Genomic DNA, 21,729 nt, shown 5'->3' with positions numbered 1-21,729 from the left:
GAGACAAACCAAACTCTCTTTTGAAAACAGGGGTTTTGGACAAGCTGCTACGCCAAACATCAGTTTTCACATCAAAATGGCTCCCATGTTTTCCCCCACTCTATTCTTATTAGAATGCAGGAAAACTCCAAGCCCCTTTTGGGTTTTAAGACTTGAATGTTTTAGCACTGAGGCTCCTATAGGAGACTCTCACAAGAGCATTCCCTCAGAAGGGAGAAGGAAAAGACTCAGAGGCAACTGAAAGGAGGGCTGGGAACAGTGTATTTTTAATAATAAAAAGTTCAGAAAATTATGGGGTAAGTGTGCAAAATCCAATGTGTTTTTTTAAACTGTAGGCTGTCCAATCTGATTTTTTTTAAGAAATGAGCATCCCATTCCTGAAAATGAGTTTGTAAACAGCTCTGCAACGTACCTGAAAATTTTGTCATAGTTCTGGTTTGAAGGCTAAAGAGAGAAATCTCAAAGCTGCAATGTTTCCCTCTAGAGAGCACAGTATTTCCATTGAATAATTCCAAGGACACAGATAGTTGAACTACTGGTAGAGTTACCATCACACATGAGAGTACACATCCTATGCACATGCTATAAGAAACCAACTAGGCCCCATAAAGGAATAAAGGCCAAGACAACCTAAAATCAATACAACTTGAAAGCAAAATTTAGCAAACACCACAGCAATGAAAAAAACCCACCCAAAAGCAAAAAACCCCTTCTAGCTGAGACAGCAGCTGAAATGAGGGTGTGTCATGTTTTCTACCCATTAAATGATTAAATGGTGCATGAGGTAGAGGCTCAGAAATCATCCAGGTGAAGTAAAAAATTACGCAATCAACAGTTCTGGCATCTTAAGTGTGATGCACATACAACAATAACCTGAAAGAGAATTTCTGAAAACAATCAGAGGGATGGTGGGATACCTCCAGGACCAGCCCCAGGCTGACTGAAGGCAAATACATGCTTTTCCCTCTGGACTGCAACGCTGCCTCAAAACTGCCATTATCATCCCTCTACTTTTGGAATGAATTTTGTCTGGACTTCAAATGCTAGTATGAATCTTGTACTTGATTTCTGTTTCTGAAGCAGAACCATGGGGTAGATGAAAAGCATCAGTTAGTGATACATAATTATTTAAGGACTATTTTTTTCAACTTTCTAACTGAATATGGACTCAAGCTGACTTAGGAAGTTAGAAGTTGGATTCAAGTCCAAATCTCAAAACCCTGTAAGTTAAATTCTCTCTGGAGCCAGTGATCTGGTTTGCAGGTGTTAGAGTCCGTGAGCCCTCTTTTGAAGGAAGTCTGTTGTTTCAGATAGCTGCTGCCACCAGCCTTCACAGCATAAAGCTCTCAGTGTGAGAGATCAGATACAGTATCTTCTACTTGGAAGAGTAGGTATCAGGCTAGATAGCATTATTTTTGAGGTCCATGTTATCCATTTTTACATTGTCATCAACACTAATCCCTGCTCCTATAAGTAAGCAGGAGGGAAAAATGAGTATAAACTGCACTTCAAATCAGTGTAGTGGCATTTTCTGTTGTAGGCAGAGCTCATTCTGATACATAATCAATGCAGCTTCTTCTTTGACCAGAAAGAATATTTCTTGGTGACTAATAGCAATTTTGGTCTTTAGATCCTGGCTACATTCATTATTCTATTGACATCAGTGGTTCAGTGAACACTTTTGTTGCCAATATTCTTTAAAATGAAGGCACACTTTTGAAGCAGTGGTTTAGTAACTATAGGTTTTTCAGTTCTGTGTTTAAAAAAGAATGAAAAAGCATTCAAGAGCCTTTATCCAAACACTTTGCACATATAGTAAAAAGGAATAAACATTTTTGTCTTGTTTGACATTTCAAGGATATTCCCAACATTTGTAATAAGAGTAAACCAGGTGTAACAAATCTCCGAAGAGTATAAAACAGAATATCCAATCTCTCCTAATTACTTTCCAAAATCTTTATGTCTACTTCGCATCTGCCTCCTCCATGCAAGCTGAATTTCCCCCCAAGTAAACCTTGAAGCAGTTGTTGCATTCTCTGACTACTAAGAACTGTGACATATGGATCCGAAGTCAGCCAGATGGCAGCTATCCATTGAGGACACAATTTCACTTCCCACTTGACCTGCTTTAATCCATGATTCCCACCCCAGTAATAAGGGATGTTTGGCTCTCCTCTGCTCTTTCAGTTCTCCTCTTTTTTGTCCCTTATGCCTCAAGAAAACCAAATTGTAACACTGGTTCTCTGCTTCACACAGTCTTGCTCAGGGGGCTGGATAAACTCTAATGTAGAGGAGTGGTGATTCAGAAAGAGAAAAGCTATGAAAATAAGACCAGATTTCTAGTACTTAAAACCTTTCATCTCTCACATTCAGATGATAAATAAATATGTTCCTAGAGAAAATAATTATATTCAGTAAAGAATCTATGCATAACTGTCCACAACAGAAGCAGAAGCAAGTTCTTTGCCTTTCCCAATGCGCAGGAAATCAATATTCTGTTAGGGCAGACTGAAATGCTTTACCTGATAGACTCAAAGAAGAGCAGAACTCACTGAGATTCTCCTCAATCCTGTCCTTCTCTCATTAAAGTATGAAAGCAGCAATATGATGATGGAAGATTAGGGTTAGGCTTTGAGAAAGTATTTTTGTGATGTAGTAACTTGGCCAAATTCAGCTGTAGTGGCTATTGAGTAAAAAAAAAATCAAAAATAGACCACATTTAAGAAAACACATTAATGGGTGAAACTCTTAAGTATCTCGCACTGCAGTAACTGCATTAACTGTAAATGAATTAAAATTAAAGATAGCAGATATGTTGGGAAATGTGGCCATGAGTCACATCAAAATAATTTAAACACATCAGTAAAGAACACTGGTATTTTATACCACTGTAGGTAGTCATAACCTACATGGCTACTTCTGCATTATGAATGTATGAATGAATGAGTTACACAGTTATATTTTCAAAGGGAGAAGTTCTTGTATTTTACAGCGATGAATACCAAAGCTGGGAAAGATGAAGAAAAAAAAAGTCAAGAATGAAAGAAAAATGAAAGGAAAGGCTGGTAACTAGTGGAATGCTGTATTGGAAGCCTGTCCAAGCAAAGCATGAGTAGCCTGACATAACCAAACCTGGTACAGTTCATGATTCATTAGCTGTACTCGAGATTCAAAAGGTAGAAGGAAGAGAATTCCTTGATATTATGTGTTTCAACTTCATGTATGTAACAGAACACAGACTCTAAAACCTGTTTTTAAGCACTGTTGAAACTGTAATAAAATCAAAATCCAACATAAAGTAGCAGACCAAATTTTAGTAAGACAAATATTACTAATGTTCTTGACACACATGACATTAGAACATTACCGAGAAAAAGGGCTCCCTCCAAAATAAGCTACTAAGGTGTGTTTAATTTAAAAAAATATAATTAGAGAATAATTCATACAAGCTCGACAACAATTTGAAAAATCTGCAATGAGGAGATCAAAAGGCTTACCAAGAATCAGAAGACGACATAACAGTTGACTCAGGATACTTTTAGCACTGTCAATGTAGTGTTGCTGAAAAGCTCCCATCACAGGTACTCAGTCAAAAGTGACAGGATCTGGGTAGAAGAAAAGCAAGTAATCACAGACAGAAAGGATATTGGCAGAAACTGTGTAAAAAAAAGAGCAGATGGTTGATATTGATTGAGCAGGTAAAGCTGAACCGCCACCATTACAGTTTAAAGCAGCACATGCTGCTAAAAGAATGAAGAATGGAAAAGTTCAAAGACAGGATGATGCACCAATAAAGCTGCTTGGGCAGCAACTGCAGCACAGTTGCTTTCTATACTCCTGCAGATGTGAGAAACTGGAGGGTAGCCAGATTCCTGGAAAAGATCAATGTACATTCCAGGACCTAAGAAAGAGTACTGAAAGAAACATACAATTACAAATCAATCCCGTTGATACTGCATGAAAGCAAGGTCATTATTCTGGAAAGGATTCAAAAGTTCAAAAAACAACTCAGAATATCAATGTGAATTGGTATGACATACACTTGGACAAGGCAAAAGGGACAAACCTCAAGACCATGATCAGTCACATTCAAATATTTCAGTAATCATCTCTTGTTTGTTGACTTCACTAAGGCATTTGACTCACTGAGAAATGATTGGCTGTGGCTGACAATGCTTGAAATGGGTTTTCTATCACACCTAGACAAGTTAATGTTTCTCTCTTTGTTATTTTCTTTTTCACTACTATTTGTATTATCATTATACTATTTTATTACAATTGTTAAACTCTTCTAAACACTGTTTTTCTCACTTTTGCCCTTCCACTTCTCTTCCCCCACCCTGCTGGCCTGGAGTGAGGCAGCAGCTGTGAGGGGCTCAGTTCCTGGCTAGGGTTAAAACACAACAAGAAGAGATCATTCTGTGGTTCTGATGGAGGAGAAAGAACATCAGCAGGTTGAAGAGTTTCCACATCTAGGCTCAAGCGCTGACCAAAAAGATTCCCACATAAATACTATTTGAATAAATCAAGTACTAGAGAACGAAAAAAAGACAAATGTATGGGAAAAAAATAGGGGCCAGTATGTAAAACAGAAATCCATGCTTTCTGAGGACAATAGATTGCTAAAAAACAACATATACCTATAAGAATTGGATTCTGAGAAAAAGGGTCCTTCAGGGATTGTATTTTGAATGTTGTTTGTTTTATAGAAAAAACAGCAGAGAGACAGATTTGGGGAGAAATAGTAATTTTACCTAGATCAGGTAAGACTGATTTCAGATCCCAGACTTCAGAGCTGCTGTAAATACAATTTCAGCAGCAATCTTATAAACGGATTTTAAAAAAAGAGTGTCATGAAAGCAGACCCTGTCAGTATGATTAGCAGAGGAAATTACAGAAATCATGTGATCAGGAGGGGAAAAAAGGCAACAGCCCAAAAGAGATAACCATTCAAGAATAAATTGCATTGAGGAAGAAGAGAGGAAGAGCACAGATAAAAGATACAGAGTGCTGGACTGAACTGCAAATCAATCAAGCAAAAAAGCCAGCAAGACGAAGACTGTGGAAACTACTGGTTTATCATGACAAAGTTAAGGACAAATCATATGGATAAGAAAATTCCTCAAAGAGAGTGCACACAGAAGCCTCACCAAATTCCAAGGTCTTAAATAAGAAGTGCCTTTTCTTCATCTATCTTCTTAATGAGATACAAACCCCAACATCAGCTGTTCATCCAGGTGACCTGATTGCACAGTTGCAATGCTGTGCAGAGGTACCTGTGCTGCCTGGACCCTCCCAGCAGGAATGCTGGGGTGCCCATGGAGGCCTATTTGGGTTAATGTATCTTGACAGACCCAGAAAGCCAGTGTGGACAGGATGCCAAAATTCTCTTTTACAGGCGCTGCTCTTGGCTTTACTTTTTAATTAGCTTTTCCCTGTCGGTTTTTCACCTTATTGGTACACTCTACATGGACAAATAGCAGTTTTAAAATAAAGAAAATAGTACATACAATAAAACAGCATAATGATATTGGGATTTCAGTGAGAAGTCCCAATAGGTCAGTGACAGTAATTAAACCCTAAAGCCTGCCATCCTGCCATGCAGCTTAAACTAATCTCACTAACAGCTAGGACTGGATACCATTTAATGTTTTAAATATCCACATTTTATGATCCTTGAAATTTTTAAGTATCCTGCAAGTTTTTGAAGATTGATTAGTTGAACACTATGATTTCATTGACAAGATGAATTTTATGATGCTATTCTACATGTGTTTATATATGAAATATGAATTTTATGATGCTACACATTCTATACTTTGCCTTTAACTGTAAAGCTCAGTTAAATAATATAATTTACATTTCGCTCTGTCCAGTGACAGTGCTACTCAGCCATTCTGACTCACACTTAAATTTGAACATATCGAAACAATCACTTCTCATGTGAATATAAATACAGAAGAAAACAAAGTTAGAGGCCTGCGTGTTTAACCATGTAAGATTGCATGTCTTCATAAAAAAACCAACTAAAAATTGCAATGCATATCTTTTCTTTCAAACCCACAGAACAGAGTATTTTTCTGTTTGTTTATGGATGCATCCCATAATGCATGTATAAATTCTATATGCATCCATGTATATTTAAAATTTATAATATATACATAAACTTTTGATTGCATTATAGGAAATCCATTTCCATGACTTAGACTTACCAACTGAAGTCATAAATAACATTTAATTCACTGAAATAAACAGTGTTTTACAGTGATCATAAGCAGGTCCAAAGCAGTTCATATTTCCTTCATTACAAGTGGCACTTCCGAGGTTGTTCTTCCTTCCTTACCTTCACCTGTAACAGAATTGCACCAAGTATTTGGAACAAGCACCATGCCAACTCTACTATGGACAAAATTCCTGTTAATGTTTATGGACAATTTGCTATTAGAGTACTAATTTGGCTGAGTTTTAGCCATTCTTTGCACTTAGCGTGGCTATCTCCTCATACCTGGACAAATAAGTTCTAACCTCATTTCCATCAGTATCTGGAATAGCTCCAACAAAGCAAAAAATAGTTACCCTTTTTTATACACCAGTGTAATGAAGCAGAATATATGCCAGGAATGTGCCCATAAACTATGCCAAAGGTCTCTCAGCATTACAAAATGTATGCCATGGAAACAACTTTCAGCATACCTTCAATAACATGTTTGAACGGAGTCACATGAAAAGATCACATGCAGCAAGAGTCTCAAGCTGAGCTATAAGGAATTAATAACATGCTGTCACAGCCACAGGTATCGAGGTCAAAAGAAAAAACACCAGGCTAATTGCTTCTTAATGATCTATTAATACAGTCCTTTATTTTGTTAGTTCTGCATTCAGAAATGTATTTAAGCAATTACCTAGATTCAAATTTGTTAATAGCCTCATTAAATTCTGTAGGCCTCCTCTCATACTGGTCATTTAAACCTCTCTGGGTTAAACCTATTGGATCTGGGACCCGAGACAAGTGGTGAGGTGAAGAAGTCAGCAGAGAGAAGGTTATGACACTGCAAGACTTTAAGAATGCTTTTATCATCCATTGGGTGCAAGACATTCAGCAACGTGAGTGAGTCACGGGTGGGGAGTGAAGCTCTAGTAGACCCCGATTAGATTCCATGAAGTACAGCTCTGTCAAAGTAATAACACAGGAAATATCTAAACCAAAATATACAGGCAAAAAAATCTCTGCACTACAGGAAATTTGTGTGTAATATACACACGTAACTTCCTTTCTCCCTCAACCAGGAATTGATGCTATTTGCCAATTATTTCAGATGAAAGTCTCGTTCCTTAAGTATCCTGCAGCAACAATCTGAAAAGCTAATCTGACAAGAAAGCAGACAATAAAAAGGGTATCTTCAACTCCTAAAATTAAAATGAGCAAATGTGACAAGTCAAGTGTGAGACAAAAGAGCAAACATTAAGAGAATGAAGAAGTTTAATAAATAAAAAGCAACAAAACTGAGCAAAGAGAGAAGGATTATTTAATTAATTTTTTAGAATGAATGAGGGGGGAAATGCATCATAGTAACAAACTGTATGACTTGTTTATGTTTTTTACTTATTCTAAAATAAATTTGCCTTCCTCTCTCTTACTGAAACATCCCTGCTTCTGAGAATGCGGAAATTTTATATATTTAAAGAAAAATTATTCAAAAAAGACCAATGATCCTTATCATCATATTTATTTATTTCCTTGTAGCAATCCCCTCAAAATGCAGTAGACATGATACGTCTTCTAAGCGGCAGCTGCTTGGATGAAAATAGAATTGTCCACCAAGGGTTTTATAGCGATCAAAAATATCAAGAGATTCTTTGTGATGCACAGTTTGTCAATAATTTCATGCCATAGGTGAGCACAAGCAGAACAAGCTCCATTTTATTGCTATATTTTAGCCTTATCACAGTACCTGAAGGGTGTGCTTATCTTATTATCACAAGTGCACTCTTGTATGAGCAGAGATCAATCCCAGACCAGCAAAACAGAAAGATTCCAGGACTGGAAAAAAAAAAAAAAAGAAAAGAAAAAAAAGTGTGTAGAAAGAGTAATTTTAAGAAAATATCAGGGTAAGTCAAAGTAACCTGTCTCCATTTTCACAGTGATTGTTCACACGCACATCTTGGTGTCTGTTACCAGTGCAAAACCAACCTGCTGATGTTACAAACAGGAAAATTTCCTTAGGAGAACAGTAGCTGGAAAGTCCCCTTCAGAAAGCTGTGTCAGGTCTGGTAGCTTCCACAAAGCATGGCAAAGGCTTGCACAAAGCTTCAGACAAGTCTTGGGAATGAAGACATTCATCAGAGGTGCTCTCAGGCTGCTTGTATTCTCCTGAACAATGTTCGGGTCATGGATGCAGCTTGACCTTTCCAGAAAAGGCTTGATATAGTCCTGCTGTTCAGTGAAACAGCCTCTGAGCCTGGTTAACTGAATGCTACGGAAACCAAGAGGTTAAGACCCTCCCAAAATGGCTTCCTCCTGTAGGGATAGAAATGGAAAGCACCACCAAATATACTATAATTCTATAAATTTTTTGATAGTCAGACAGCATAAGGTTTAGGGATACAGTGAGTTGAAGAGTTTTTTCACTTCAGTGATAGTTTGAGAAATGATCTGGTGTTGGCAGAAAAGAACAGGTAAAGAAGATGCATTGTTATGATACCCTTCAGGGTCCCATATCTACAATGTAAACTAGAGGGGATGGAAAGCATCTAAGCTTTCTCCTCCACAGGATTACTTTTGAAATAAAAACAGGTACACAAAATATTACTTGTTTTGTTCTAGATCTTAAGCAACCTTGCCCTTGTAGGCTCATTTGGGGGTTATTAATAGGGAAGTCTACTATTTTTACTCAAAACAGTTTTAGGTAAGTATTAACTTTATTCTACAACATTTATGTACAAGATGCTCATCACTGAATAAAAAACTTTGTAATTATCTTGGGAGCCAAAACCTCGTGGATCTGCCACAGAATTTATGTGTGACTAGGTGAGCTGTTTATCTACATGTCTTCTGGTTCAGAACTTAAAACTAGGCCTTCTGTTAAATCTCAGATGTGTTGGGGAAGGATTTAATTAACCTTTATGGGAAACACTCCAACATCCTGTAAAGCGAACAAGTGATGTTCTTGAACAACCCCCAGGACAAAAGCAGGACATGCCCTCTGTAGGCACTGAAGATAAATCCCCTGACCTAAATACTCAAATATGCTCAAACCAAATACACCCAAATATGAGCACATGGACCACCAAAACTAATGCACCACCTTCTAAAGATAATTTTTATTAAGACATAAACTCAAATCTGTTCGATATCAGAGCACCTATGAGTGACTTGCTGGTCTAATAAATCCATTCTTTTACTCTCTCTAAAAAAAAGGGGAAGAGGTAGAAATAAAGCAATGAAAGTAGTGCCTAAGCAAAACTCTACAACCAGTAATTTCCACTTAGCTGTGTAAAAATGCTTTAAATTCTGACAAGACATTCCAATTTAATACAGTTTGACAGAAATTCATGATGTATTTTAGCAAGTCAGTTGAGTAGGTGAGGCTGCAACATGCCAACAAATCATGGTTAGAAAATAAGCCAGATCACAACATTTCTGTTTAAAAAAAATCATAGTGAGTCCTCTCCATCTTGGACAGGTATGTATTTCAATCCCTGGGGCCCCTAATTCTTGCTTCTTCAATAAATCTTACCTAAACTTGAATATAGAAGGGACTCAAACTCCTCTGACAGTAGCAGCTGCAAAACGAGAATAGAACTATAACATCAGAAAAGCCATACTGTTGTGAGAGCCAATATCCTGTCTCCAAGAGTGGCAATGAGCACTTTTAAGGCAACACTCCTATAACTCATTTAGCTTTTAAAGTAGAACTCTTCTAACCATCAACTATTTTTGGCCTGGGGACTTCCTGACTTTTCTATGTGGTGTTTCTATAAATTTAGCATCCCTTCCCAGACATATCTTCCATTATTCATTTCTTGAATTCATCCAAAATTTTAAAATCCACAACTTCTTTGCTCGTGCATTCCACAGCTCAATTACTTTGGGTATAGGAAACCTTGACTGCCTCTTTGTTTTGAAACTGGCTCTTACCACCTTCACTTGATCCACCTCACTCCTGTACTAAAATTAGAGCAGCAACAACTGATCCCAGTTCACTCTCTTCTTTTGGTTTCATGCATCCACACCAAATCACCATTGAGTTCTCTTATATATTCAGGAACCCAGAGAAAGGCATATGCAAGTCACCTGTAGTACTCAAAGGAAACGAGGCACCACTGTGTCAGTGATTTAATTTATCCCCAAGCTCTCAGTGCCAGCACAGCCAGAGCTGGCCAAGTGCTATAACCCCAGCAGAGTAATTGCTTTCAAAAACCCTGATTATTTGATGCATTTATAATGAACTTTTAACCCACTACTCTGTTGATTTTTGGTTTTCAGATTGCTTTCTGACAGATGAAATATGAATAAACTTGGGTTGCTTCTCCATTTTTCTATTATAAGACAATTGTTAATGATTTATTTGATCTAGCTGCTTATTTTCATTCAGTAGTGTATTTGGAAGCTTTGATTTAAGAGGGATTCAGAGAGAACAAAGTGTGCAAGCCCTTCAGTGTTCTATCACTTACTGGGAAAATTTGTACCCCCTTCATGCAAAATAACTGAATGCACTGAATTTTTGCTGCAATTTTATAAAACACAAATAAGACAAAGGCATAATAGCCAGTTCCTCAAATACTGAACAGAAAACTGCTCTTTAGGCTGTTTAAGACAAAGCTCTGGTCCATGTCTGTCGCTGTCTGTAATACAGAGTATCACAGACACTGTGCTGGTGATGTGGAAAAAGTTTTCCTGAAAGGGCAACTTCCTTGAATTCATGTCAGAGATATGAATATGCAATAAGTGGTTCTTTAATAATGCACATCATGAAATAAGACTGTTTTTACCCAAGTTTAAAATATCTGTTAAGTTTCATGGTAGTGATTTTTCCAATTTTACAGGGTAACACATCCCTTAACTGAAAACTGAGATTTACAAAAACATTTCAATAAAGATTGGCATTGTATTTCCATTGGAAATTTCTCCTATGTAATTCATTCCCCAATATATAACCTACAAATTCTGAAAACCAGTTCTCTATGCTCACTAGCAGACTTGCAAATACATACATGAGCTATTTCCTCCATTCAAAGGATTTCAAATCACTTAACTGCTTATTCAGAAAAAAACAACTCCTAACCCATAGCCATGGCATTCACAAGCCAAATACATTTCATTATAAAAGAGTGTAATTCTTTTATAATTAAGACACCATTCCTAAAACTGTATCAGTTACTGCATTGATTTGAGTGTGGCATGTAAAAGAATCAGGTAAAAATGTATTTGCCCACATAATCATGTCTTCCTAGATCTTTCCCTTCTGCAGGCTGAACAATCCCAAGTCTATCCCCTTTCCTCACAGGAGAGGTGCCCCATCCCCCTGATTTCTGTGGCCTACTCCAACAGGTCCATGTCTTTCCTGAGCTATGGACCCCAGAGCTGGGCACGGCACTGCAAGTGGGGGTCTCACCTCAGTCTTTACCAGAGCAGAGGAGCAGAATCACCTCCCTCGACCTGCTGGCTATGCTGCTTTTGATGCAGCCAACCCCCTACTTTTCAAGAGGAGATTATTCATCGTCTTCTTCTTTGTCTTTGAGCAAAAAAATACAAAGGTAAGAGTGACTGTAACATTTGTTTGAGAAAAAAACACAACCACAGCAGATACAATTATTGTTATTTATAAACATGAGAGAAGTATTGGGGTCTGAAAAATGAGCATTTCATAAGGGATTCACTGTGAGGTTGCCTGCTTTTCTCAACTCTCTCTGCTCATCATTGCAGCTACTACCACTCCTGAGATTTTCATGACTTTTTGGAAGAAATCATAGTGACCAGTATCTACAAGTTTCTCTGATTCAGGAACCATGAGGAAGTCCCAGATTCTTACAAGTTAAAGGTAACTGAAAAAACACTGAAAACATTTGCTTGCTCAAAGGATAATTTGCTTGTCTTCAGTATTATGAGCAGAAATTAAAATGGCCAAAACTATGAAATGAACCAAATACACTATGAATACTTTTAAGCTTTCAAAAGTCAGTTTTGGACAACTAGATTTTAGAAATATATAGAAACACTTAAGACCAGAATTTAAGACCATTTAAGACTGGCTCTTACACTTGCTGGCCCAAAGTCACTTCACGGTGAGCGTGAACCATGAACTGATCACAGCACACTGAAAATACATTACTGCAGTCACTGCACCTGAGACAGCCAGAAAAATGCCCCTGACATCTCAAACCTACTAATTTACTTGAACTCTAAAGAGGGGGAAGTCACTGGTGAATATCATTAAAGCTTCCTGCCAAGAAGGAGAAATTTTCTTCTGAAGCTGAGAACTTCCAGAAAGTTCTTGTACTGAAAACAAGCAGGAATTTGTGACGTGAATTGTGAGTGTGCTCTTCTGTTCAGTTACCCACAGAAATAAAGAAATAATCTTTTGTTTAAGCACTGCAACAGAAATCCAGGAGATGAGACCAGCAGTCAGACCTATTTATCTAAGAAGGAAGGAAGTGAAGGTAATTGTCCTGCTTCAGGGTCTTCCCTCTTTGACTGATCTTTGTTTGCTTGAAGAGCTGTTTTCTCTTTATGACACTCAGATTAATAAAAAGTCACATCTCCTGTACAGGTAAAGAGCTGAAAGGTATTGAATGGACTGTACCAGGTATCTAATGCTCAGTCTGCACTGACAATGCCTGTCCCTGGGCTTTGTTTCTGCACTGTACTGCTACTGTTCTAATTAAGTGTGAGAGAGTGGTTTTCTTTGCTCAGGCACTCCCCAAACTGCAGTGAGCTCCTGCCAGAGCTGTGTCCATTTGCACAGCTCTGATGCTGTGCTGTCTGTTTTACTCTCTTGTCCAGTTTAATTCATAAAGCCATCTGCCAACAACTGAGCAGGAATAACAAGATTCAGTCCATCTCTAATAGAAGTGTAGTGCTCATCTGTACCATTTCCACTCATTTGCTTTCTTCCATTTCTGTTCAGCATGGGAAGAAGATAGTATTTCCTCCAAGTACAAACACATATATTTCAAAATTCAGCCTAGTATAAACATAATCTCTTTTATTTACTTCAGCTGAGTAAGACACAGGAAAGGCTGTGGGCTGTGCCACCTACTGAGAAGCAAACTGGGACACAGTGCTTTAGAATAAATCTTACAGGTAACCACCCTGTGTCTTTCGTATGACACACACTACACTTGGCAAGCCCATATTCCAGGGTCCAAGATACTATTCACTTCCCGCTTTTCCAACCTAAATTGCAGGAGGAGATGAATAACATTCAGCAAGAGAAATAACTTATGTTATTGGGCAGGTTGACAGTACGGTTATAGGCAGAATCCCAGGAAAACCTATTCCACACAAACATCACTCTGTGCTGATCAGGTATTTTACCCTATTTTAATAAACGATTTTGAATCTACTCATGAACGTTCAGAATCTAGAGAAGCACTAACAAGAGCAGTAAGATAATACATTAGGCCAATCTTTCAGAGCAGCATAATCTGAAAAACCCAATGTCAGGGTTCTGAAGATGAAGCGCTTCCTCTCAGTGGAAATCTCAGTGCAGGGGCTGGGTGCTCCTACCAAAGAGTATGAATTACACCTTCAGCCATGGGTCAGCTCTTGGCACTCCTGGAGCAATTTAAAGATATCTTAGTATGAATAAGAATCAGAACCTATATGACATTTCTGATATAGGTTCTGTTGGAAAACTGTGTTCTGCTCTTCTAGCTGCTTGGACACACTATTTTCACATTTTCTGCTACTTGTATGTCAGGACAGTCTAGCGTGAATATGAGACACACATCGGCTTCTCCACTGTAAAGAAGAGAAAAGTTAATTTTCTGCTTCACAAAACAAAACTGCTGGTTCAGGAGGTCATCAAATACCATTCTCACTCCTCTCTTCCATCTGCTGTTGTGCAGTTTTCTTCTTCCTCTTCTTAACTGCTTTATCCCAGAGGCACTACCACTGTCACTGATGAGCACAGCCTTGGCCAGCAGTGGGTCCAGCCCGGAGCTGGCCGGCATTGGCTCCATCAGAGATGGGGGAAGCTTCCAGCAGCTTCTCACAGAAGCCACCCTGCCACCCAAATATTGTTATGCAAACCCAGTGCACCAATTCTTTTCAGTCAGGACAATTTATCCAACTGTTTTTAGATCTCAACATCCAGGAGTTAAAGATAACATATTTGAATACTTTAGGAATCTTTTACTCTTTCCTTATGTGCATTCTCTCCAAGTTATTTGATGATGATTATCTATACATAGAAAGGCATTGATCAGAAACTTTTGTCTTTTTATTCTAGGAGAGAATTCCTAGATCTCTCATGCATCAAAGTAAAATGATCAATTACTGTAAAAACTTGAAGAAAACCAATATTTTTAAAAATATCATCAATGTAAGTTAATAACAATACTGTGAGTAATTGATTATAAACTTGATGCTAGGGAGCATGTACATGTGGAGTTGGTTGTCTCAGGCAAACAGGGCTTCGATTTGGCTGTGCTGGCATTGAAGATGGCTGCAGTCCATGCTGCAGAGGAGCTGGGGCTGGCTGTGTCAGGCTGGTGTTCGCTGCAGCCCCTGAGCCCTCCCGAGAGGCAGGAGGTGTGAACAGAGGCACAGCACACCACGAGCACGTGGGCACTGTGCTGTGCAGGGGTACCCATCTGCACTGAAATGGCCTCTCTGCACTGCCATGTGCACTCGGCTTTGATTTGGGTTTTCAAAGTGAATTCCGAGTGGATTTGGATTACAAGGAGACTTCAAGAAATGGTGACCGAGACAGAGGTCTAAATCTGGAACAACAGCTTGAAGAGCTGTGACCTACTTGTCCTTTTCATTGCAGAGTGGTGCTAGCTCTGCTGCAGTGACAAAGGCAGTACCATATAGTACTATTCCTTACAAAAGAAAATATATAATGAAAGAATCATGTCCTTGCTTGAGGCTTTGTTTAGGAACAGCAAAGGCCTCACAACAGTTTTAGCACTGACCAGCTGTAAGGCAAGGTTAGAGGGGGGGAGGTGATTTAAGCCTCCTGTTGAGTCTGCTATTGGTCCTGTATCAAGATATATCACTGAAATATTTCACATCTAAAAAGCTCTGTAAAACTGTGTAGAAGAACTAGAGGAACTGGAACCGGAGAGACCATGAGCAGCTATTATACAAGAAACTTGTCTTTTAGTTGATATATGATAATACTTATAATTGTTAGTAGTTAAAATGCCTGATCTATGTAACAAAAGTCTGGCAGAAAAGGTGAGGACTGTAGCAGTTTGCAAGAAGTATCAGCAATACGAGCAGGTTAGAAAGGTTAGAAATGCATGGGTAGGACAGGAATTACCAAGAATATTTAGTCCTTGGTGCTAAAGACAGCTTTCTCAAGCATTTCTTCCACTCCCATCCAAACTACTTCCTCACCAAAGGGGGCAGAGGGTGTGCCTTTTCAATCAGCTTAGCCAGAAGTTACAGTTTTGATGGAGGAATAGTCAGTGAAGTTCAGCAGATGATTTGTGAAGAAAGTTAGGCAAACTATCTAGCCATCCAGTTCTGCAATTCAAGTGTCTTGGGCAAAACTCTCCATAGCTCTTAAGGTTTGCTTGCAGAGGGGATCATTTCCAGTGACATTTCAGTAGTTAAGTACTCATTACACATATGATCAGGCTTTAAATTTTGTTTTAGCTTTGCAGTTGCCAGCAGGTAAAGGGTGGTAAAGAACCCTGCCATCTCTGAGGGTAAGCTCAGTGTGAGTCAGGATGTGGAAATCTCACATTTCTGCTGCACTGAGCAGAAATATCCTACATTGGGAGTTTGAGGTGTTGTGTGTCTACTGAGGACACTCATATTTTGAATGAAATGGATATGACCATAGTTATCTACATGTGTTTTATTCCTATCCCCTCCAATTAGGGCTATTCATCTTATTCACCTCTTGAAAGACTTTGGCCTACAAGTGCTTCTAATGTTTGTGCAGCATCAGTCACTTCTGTACAGCTCTGTCTGCAGAAAATATCCCCTTAAATTGCCTTCCATTCACTCACTGAATGCCACATTCTGTTGGAGAAAGATTTGGACTGATTTGAATAGAAAAGAATAGTAAAACTGTGAAAACAGATTCACGGATTAGTAATTAGACTTTGCAAGGTGTGTGCATTGAAGTAGTAAGTCAGAGCTGTATTCCAATAATACTACAATCAGAGACATGTCTTGACTTTGAAATAACTGTTTTTGCTATAAAAACTGCTGCTCTGTGTGTATTTATATGTGCACTCTCTCCCCACCCTGTGTCTTCTCAAGCTTCAAATTTTCTAGTACATTCTTTGTCTTTTTGTTCGTTTAAATATAGGTAGTTTGAAAGTTTTATGTTTCTAAATCTTCCAGTTAATGTAGAGCTCAAAGGCTAACTGGAATTATCTTAGGCTGTATTATGGGCAAAATATGCTTCAAAGTAATTTTCGTATAGGTTAGCTCAATAAAAATGACTCTTGCACTTTAAAAAGAAGTGCATGTTCCATCATAACTCCTTATTTCTCTCAGGATTTAGGTTTATCAGCCGGATAAGGTAAAGCAAGTGCTTCTGAAGACACAAATTTATCATCGTTTATATGGCTTTGTTGCATATGACAACTACTAAAATTTCCAAGGTTCATAATTAATAATGCTGGCACTGAGAAAGAGGGAGAAAAGTAATCAGGAGAGGTAACATTGAAAACAAGTAAGACTGGTAAGGTGAAAGGCTACTTAAGAAAGAGTCATTAAAAAATAGCCAGAACGGAGACATTTTCATATTAATCTCAATAAAAATATAACTTGAAGATGACAGCTGAGAATTGAAGCATTGGAGTCAAGAAAATATCTCAGCAATAGCTAGGTTGGAAAAAAAAAGGGGGGATGTGTTTTAAAATCTTAACATCTAAAAATCAGTAAGTTAATATTTTATACAAAGCTTTTTCACAACATCAATTGCTATTATGGGATTAAATCAAGACTGGTTGCAACAGATAAATTGTTGTATAATTTTATTTATAAGAAACACTCAGCCTCTTTTTCACCATCTGTAAAAGATATATTAAAGGATTTACAGGTTTGTATAAATTTAAGTGACAACAGGACATCATCTTTTTATAACTTGTTAATAACATGGGTGGTTTACTGTTTTTCAAAAAAGCAACATTATTTTCATCAGCAGTCTGCCTCCTCAGACACTGTCTATCCAACTCTTAGAACAGCGGTGGGAAGGAAAGCTTAGTTCTGTTTCAAGCCAGAATTTCTAAAATACTGATCGTTAGAACAGGCATGGTAGACATATTTTATTCTTCAATATAACATGAGTTGGCTACAGCTACTTCAATAGATAGGAGCAACCATATTAATATTGAATATTAACAGGATGCCAGTTGTCACTCACTGTTTGATCTCTTCAAGACCAAAGGCACAGGACTTCCTTAACAAGTCTTTCCAAGCAGTTGGACATGCTCACAATCAGCAATGTTATCCGTGGGGCACAATAGCATTGTAAGCACTGGCACCATGCTTTTTTAAAGGCAACTTTGTATTTTTCTCTTTTGTTTTATGATTGTCATGCAATTGGTTAGCCTTCAGTATATCCACTTCATTCACAAAAATACCAAATGTTACACAACTGGCAGTTAACCAAGATCTTGGATGTCCCTGGAAGCTAAAATAGCTTTTCTTATTACAGCTTCATTTAACAGCCCTCACATACTGTTGTGTGTATCTTACCTTTCTTCTCACTGAGAGAATTCAACTGTTCCATTTTAAAAATATTTTGCATATATTTTAGTTATCATAGATGAGTCATGTACTTTTCCTCTGCTTCACAGTGCAGCAAACCTCCACGTGCTTCACTAAAAACTTACCTTGATGAAGCAAATCACAAGTTGCCCAAAGATATTTAAGTCTGCAACTTCATTGGGAAGTTTCTTCCATACATTTATCTCCGTATGACTTGCAAATTCTTTTTTTTTTTAATTTATTAATTAATTTCTTTATGATATTTAGAAACCTGCTTTTTCTAATCTTAATTCAGTCTTTCTTATGTTGCAGTACCTTTTCAATTCAAGCTTTGGTGTTGCTGAATTTTTTTTTTGCTAACTTTAGTGCTGAAGGTATGGAATCTTTAACCAATAGGGTATTTCCTCAGTATGTTTAACAAGCAAATTCAAAGCTCTTTCTAAACACTAAGTACTTTGAATTCCTGCCATCTTGCTCTTCTTCTTAGCCCTCAAAACAGTTAAGAGTTTCATTTTTTTTATGGCAGTCTATTCTATACTACTCAGAATTTATTCTTTACTGCAAGAACATCACATTTGTTGTCCAGTCATCAGTGAATCATCAGAGAATGAAGCCCTGCCACGTCACATTAAGGTACATTTCTTGTGTCTTACCTTCTGTCATCTTATGAGGGATTTCATCTAAAATTTTGGTTTATATGTGCTTGGTTTTCAGCTGAAATATGTTCTCCATGGCTTTATTCTGGTTTTTGTATGTGTGTGAAACAATGTATTGAATAAAGTTCATTTAGCCTCAGAGACAGTAGGAAAAATGAGCATGGTGTTAGTATAATTTCCTAATACTTAGTTACAGTAGTTAAGGCATCCCAGCAATGGTGGGGTGACTGTTTATTTTCATGAAGAACTATATATATAGTACTTATATATATTTTGCCTATATATTCCTATAGAGAGAGAAAAAAATTATTTAAGGTGCAGACATATGGAGTAAAAACATCCCATACAAACTGGTTGCAATGTCAAAATTACTATTTTTGCTTTACTTTTTACATTTAATTTTAATGGCTTTACAGGTGTCATGGTTTGAGCAGGCCCAAAATCCAATTCTGATTCCTAGCCCCCCACCCACATCTCAACCCCATGTGAGATGGGTTTTCCAGACAAAAACACGAGACTCAATATGGGGGAAGGAATATATTACAAAGACTATACAAATAAATAAATACTATAATACATTGCATACAATCTTAACTCTATATCTATCTCTACCATGACAGTAATATTTACAATGGGCCAAATCTCTTCTCCCTCCAAATAAAAGTCCAGGAGAGAAGAAGAAAAGACCCTTTCCAGTCTCTGAGCAGCAGGTTTCTCTAGGCAGCAGGCTCTCTTCTTCTCTTCCAGGCAGCAGTAGTAGTTGCTGGCTCTCTGCCAGCACACACGAGGGGGTCTCCAAGCCCCTCGGCCCTCCGTAAATCTCTAACGGGGGTCTTTCCGTGGACTACGTAACCCCAGACAAGGTCGCATCACCACGGTCATATCACGAAGCACGGGGGTCTTCGTGACAGTCTGGTATCCTCAGGGGAAATCAAGCCCCTGTGCAGAGCTCCCATGCTCTGACTCAAAGATGGCTGCCAGCTTCTCTGAAGCTGCAGCAAGGAGGGGGGGGGGAAGCCCAAGGTCACCCCCTCCACACACATTCCTTGGCCGTCCTGCCTTATCTCTCAGGAGGCCGGAGCTTCTTAGCTCCTCTCTGTAGTGCATACTGCACTTTAGGACTCCTCTCAGTCCACCACCCCCTCCTCTTTCTCGGAGGGGTCTCTAGCGAGTTTGGGGGTTTTGGTTTGTCCAGTTCTTACCCTCCGTAACTCTCTTCCTGCCGCTGGCTCGGGTCTCTTGTCCTGCTTTCTGCTGCTGGCTCTTTTCGTTTCCTCAGACAACTCTGTGTCTGCTTCAGTTGCATACCGGCATCTGCTGCTTCTCTTGGTTCTTATCAGTTGGCTCTTTGCCACTGCTCTTCGGACACTGCTGTTCTGCTGCTGCTCCATCGCTGCTCCCAGCGTCTCCCACTTCTGCTTACAGGGAAGAAACTCCCCCAGCTCCTAGCTGCAGGCACTCAGCCCAGCTTCAACACCATTCCGAGTCCCTGCAGCCCCCCAACCGGGGGCTGGGGGGGGCAAAGCCCCCAGGGGCCCTGAGCCCCTGCTTCGTGGCTTCTACAACATGGCCACCCTTCTTCTTACAACAGTACCACTGCTTCTTTTCCGGTCTCCAGAGATATGTTTATATTTTGCAGGAGCACTGATTGGGTAAAGCCCCAAGGGTCACCACCCCCTGGGGGTTACCACTTTCTTAGTTTCAGGGGGAAAACCTGGCTCAAACCACTACAACAGGAATCAATTATAGACATTTTATAATCACATCATTTTTGTTGCCTTATAATAAATCTCAGAAAGGGCAAGTGGCTTTCCTAAGGTTATATGTAAAAAAAAAAGAGATGAGTGTTAAATTATACCTCACTTTCTGGACAAAAAATAAGGAGCTTGATTGGAAAACCGTTGCTACAGAATAAAACTTAGAAAATTTTGTCCATATTAAAAATTAAGCATAAAACATCCCACAGATCTGGTTATTCTTTGTACAGTCTCGCTAACATGAAAATAAGTGCATGTGGGCAGAACAGAGACAAGGACTCATTTATTCCAATGTCTCCCTCCTCTGACAGTATTAAACAGAATAGGGTGAATAAAATTTGTAGGACTTCTACTGTACTGCAATGTTAGCAGAAAAATCAATTTCTTTTGCTGTGGAGATGCCAGGTGCTTTCTGAATATGGTACTAAGTATTCCTGCAAAGATAGTGGAAAAAGTGAAAGGGATGTCAAGAGAAAATCCATCTTTAGAGGAAAAATCAATGGTTTTAATTCATTTCAATTTCTTATTTTGCAAACTTCATTATGTCCAATTCTATTATAAAAATCCAGTCTCTCCATATAGCAAATAATTGGAAGAAGAAAGTTCAAGTGGGTTAGATAATTAATTTATCTAAGTCTTCAAGTGTTGCCATCATGTTTCAGTAAAATATAACAAAATTACAGAAGCTGATATTATCAGTCCAGATAAAGTCTTATGTGAAAAGACTTATCCAAGCAAGTCATTCTTGTCTGTACTTTTTATAAATTCATACTAGAGAAATTTGTCACCACCAAAACAATTTAAATGTTTGCAGGAATTCACACAGTTCCAATATACTTCCAGTCTAGCTGTTCCTAATCCATTCCTCTGTTGGAATAATGCACACTAAACCTTTGGAGGCAAGATATGGCCTGCTGCTTAGGTGGCCCAACAAAACATGCAGTAAAATTATCTTGATTTTGAAACAGAGTACACAAATACTGGCTTTGTTTTGCTGCCATGCATTTAGTATGAATCCTTTTTATGTCCATATTTTGCTCTCCTGCAACGAAACGTCCACAGTTGTCCTGTTCCTACCCAATTATTCTATTCCTGGGAGATAATACAAAGTCATTTTGGTCTGCCTGCTGCTCTGAAAGCTGGGAACACAGTCCCCTCGGGTGCCTTCCCGCTCCTGGAAACTGGAGCAGCATGAGGACAGTTGTGCAGGAGTGAGAGGCTGGGTGGAAGCTCTCAAATGACTCCAGAGCTGCAGGAGGATACGCTCTTCCAGTCATCTCCCTTCTTCCGCTCACTTCAGGCAGGCACTAACATTTTGAATGCTCCTTTATGTCTTCCTTTACATATGTTAGAGAAACATGTTAAGATTACCAAATATGGTAGAGGAAGGGCTTTCCCTTCCTCTCAGGAAACA

Source organism: Neopelma chrysocephalum, unplaced genomic scaffold (assembly GCF_003984885.1).
Source record: "Neopelma chrysocephalum unplaced genomic scaffold, ASM398488v2 Primary Assembly neopelma1_96, whole genome shotgun sequence".
Classification (NCBI taxonomy): Eukaryota; Metazoa; Chordata; class Aves; order Passeriformes; family Pipridae; genus Neopelma; species Neopelma chrysocephalum.
Note: the sequence above shows the minus strand (reverse complement) of the source record.